This window comes from Aotus nancymaae, unplaced genomic scaffold (assembly GCF_030222135.1).
Source record: "Aotus nancymaae isolate 86718 unplaced genomic scaffold, 86718_ANA_hifiasm-v0.15.2.pri h1tg000210l, whole genome shotgun sequence".
NCBI classification, from domain to species: domain Eukaryota; kingdom Metazoa; phylum Chordata; class Mammalia; order Primates; family Aotidae; genus Aotus; species Aotus nancymaae.
Window position 1 is genome coordinate 2055347 of NW_026988625.1, and position 3209 is coordinate 2058555.

Sequence of the window (3209 nt, forward strand, 5' to 3'; positions counted from 1 at the left end):
TTTTCATGCCACCTGTGCCCTAACTCTACATGGCGTTAGAGCCCCACAAGGCACTTCTGTCTTTCTTGGTTCCCACTGAAGATTTTACCCCACCTAGCCCTTCGATGTGTCTGAGCGCGGGGCCATTTCCAATATGGCAGTAGTTCCGCGACTGTTTGGGGGGCTCTGCCTCCATTTCTGGGACTAGAATCCAGAAGTGGCTGTTGAGGGGCATCTTCCAATCTCGCACAGCTGCGTTGGCTGTAGAAGAGAACTAACAGCGATGGCGACGGTCGCAGTGAATCCAGCTGCTGCGGTGGCAGCGGCAGTGGCAGGGGCTGAGGATAGAGAGCCACAGCGTGAGGAACTGCCAGGCCTGGACAACCAGTGGTGCCAAATAGAAAACGGCGAGGGTGGACGAGAACGTCCACTGCGGGCCGGCGAAAGCTGGTTCCTTGTGGAGAAGCACTGGTATAAGCAGTGGGAGGCGTACGTGCAGGGAGGGGACCAGGACTCCGGCACCTTCCCTGGTTGCATCAACAATGCCATACTCTTTGAAGATGAGATAAACTGGTCCCCTCAAGGAGGGACTGGTGGAAGGTGAGGATTATGTGTTGCTCTCAGCAGCTGCTTGGCATTACCTGGTCAGCTGGTATGGCCAACCACCCATTGAACACAAGGTCATAGAGCTGTCCAACATCCGGAAGGTCGAGGTGTACCCAGTAGAACTGCTGCTTGTCCGGCACAATGATTTGCATACATCTCACGCCGTTCAGTTCAGCAATACCGATTCTGTTGCCCTAGTATTGCGCACAGCTCGAGAGCAGTTTCTGGTGGAGCCCCAGGAAGACACTTGGCTTTGGGCCAAGAACTCAGAAGGCTCTTTGGATCGCTTGTATGACACACACCTCATGGTTTTCAATTCAGTCCTTGAGACGGGGCAGCTGATCATCATGGAGACCCACCAGAAAGATGGCACTTGGCCGAGCACACAGCTGCATGTCATGTACAAGAAAATCTCGGAAGAAGACAAGGACTTCAGGGGCCAGCCAGGCATCTGTGGCCTCACCAATCTGGGCAACATGTGCTTCATGAACTTGGCCCTGCAGTGCCTCAGCAACGCACCACAGCTCAAGGAGTACTTCCTCAACAATGGCTACCTGGAGGAGCTCAACTTCCACAACCCACTGGGCATGAAGGGTGAGATCGCAGAAGCTTATGCAGACCTGGTGAAGCAGGTATGGTCTGGCCACCACCGCTCCATCGTGCCACATGTGTTCAAGAACAAGGTCAGCCATTTTGCGTCCCAGTTTCTGGGCTACCAGCAGCATGACTCTCAGGAGCTGCTGTCCTTCCACCTGGACGGGCTGCATGAGGACCTTAATTGGGTGAAGAATGAGTATGTGGAGCTGTGCGATGCTGCCGGGCAGCCTGATCAGGAGGTGGCACAGGAGGCCTGGCAGAACCACAAACGGTGGAATGATTCTGTGATCGTGGACACTTTCCATGGCCTCTTCAAGTCCACACTGGTGTGCCCCGATTGTGGCAACATATCTGTGACCTTCGACCCCTTCTGCTACCTCAGTGTTCCACTGCCTATCAACCACAAGAGGGTCTTGGAGGTCTTCTTTATCCCCATGGATTCTTGCCGCAAGCCTGAGCAGCATCAGCTCATGGTCCCCAAGAAAGGCAAGATCTCGGACCTTTGGGTGGCTCTGTCCAAGCACACGGGTATCTCGCCATAGAGGATGATGGTGGCTGATGTCTTCAGTCACCGCTTCTATAAGCTCTACCAGCTGGAGGAGCCTCTGAGCAGCATCTTGGATCGAGATGATAGCTCGTCTATGAGGTGTCAGGTCGGATTGAGGCTATCGAGGGCTCGAGAGAGGACGTCATGGTTCCTGTCTACCTGCGGGAGCGCACCCCTGCCCATGACTACAACAACTCTTACTATGGCCTGAGGCTTTTTGGGCACCCCCTCCTGGTGTTGGTTCCCCAGGACCGGTTTACCTGGGAGGGCCTGTATAATGTCCTGATGTACTGGCTCTCACGCTACGTGACCAAACCCAGCTCAGATGATGAAGACGATGGGGGATGAGAAAGATGATGAGGAAGATAAAGATGACGTCCCCGGGCCCTCAACTGGGGGCGGCCTCCGAGAGCCTGAGCCAGAGCAGCCTGGGTCCAGCTCTGGAGTCACCAACAGGTGCCCATTCCTTCTGGACAACTGCCTTGGCACATCTCAGTGGCCCCCGAGGCAACGGCGCAAGCAGCTGTTCACCCTGCAGACGGTGAACTCCAATGGGACCAGCGACCACACAACCTCCCCTGAAGAAGTCCATGCCCAGCCGTATATTGCTATCGACTGGGAGCCGGAGATGAAGAAGCATTACTATGATGAGGCGGAGGCTGAGGGCTACGTGAAGCATGACTGCGTCGGGTACATGATGAAGAAGGCTCCCATCCAGCTGCAGGAGTGCACTGAGCTCTTCACCACTGTGGAGACCCTGGAGAAGGAAAACCCCTGGTACTGCCCCTCCTGCAAGCAGCACCAGCTGGCCATCAAGAAGCTGGATCTGTGGATGCTGCCTGAGATCCTCATCATCCACCTGAAATGCTTTTCCTACACCAAGTTCTCCTGAGAGAAGCTGGACACCCTTGTGGAGTTTCCTATCCAGTACCTGGACTTCTCTGAGTTTGTCATCAAGCCGCAGAATGAGTCGAATCTGGAGCTGTACAAATATGACCTCATTGCAGTTTCCAACCATTATGGGGGCATGCGTGATGGACACTACACAACATTTGCCTGCAACAAGGACAGCGGCCAGTGGCACTACTTTGATGACAACAGCGTCTCGCCTGTGAATGAGAATCACATTGAGTCCAAGGCAGCCTATGTCCTCTTCTACCAACGCCAGGACACGGTGCGACACCTGCTGTCCCCAGACGGCTCATCTGGCACCCCAGCCTCCCCTGCCTGCAGCTCCCCACCCAGCTCTGAGTTTATGGATGTTAAATGAGAGCCCTGGCTGGGTCCTGCCACAGAAAAGAAAACCCTTTCTACAATCTCGCTTCTCTTGTCCGTCCCTCTTCTCTTATTCGTGTTAGGTGCCCCCGCCAGGCATTGCAGGCTTAGTCGTGGCTACTGTTTTCCTGTGCCGCTGCATCGCTCTCTCCCGGGAAAGAACAGGTCCTGTTTCCTCCTGGCAGTGCGCGCCCTGCCTGTGTTT

The 3209-nt window shown here is 55.0% G+C and overlaps 1 pseudogene; it reads left to right on the plus strand.

The window, feature by feature from the left end:
• Positions 1 to 262: 262 nt before the first annotated feature.
• On the plus strand, positions 263 to 2892 carry LOC105718467 (ubiquitin carboxyl-terminal hydrolase 11-like; annotated as a pseudogene).
• The last annotated feature ends 317 nt before the right edge of the window (positions 2893 to 3209 follow it).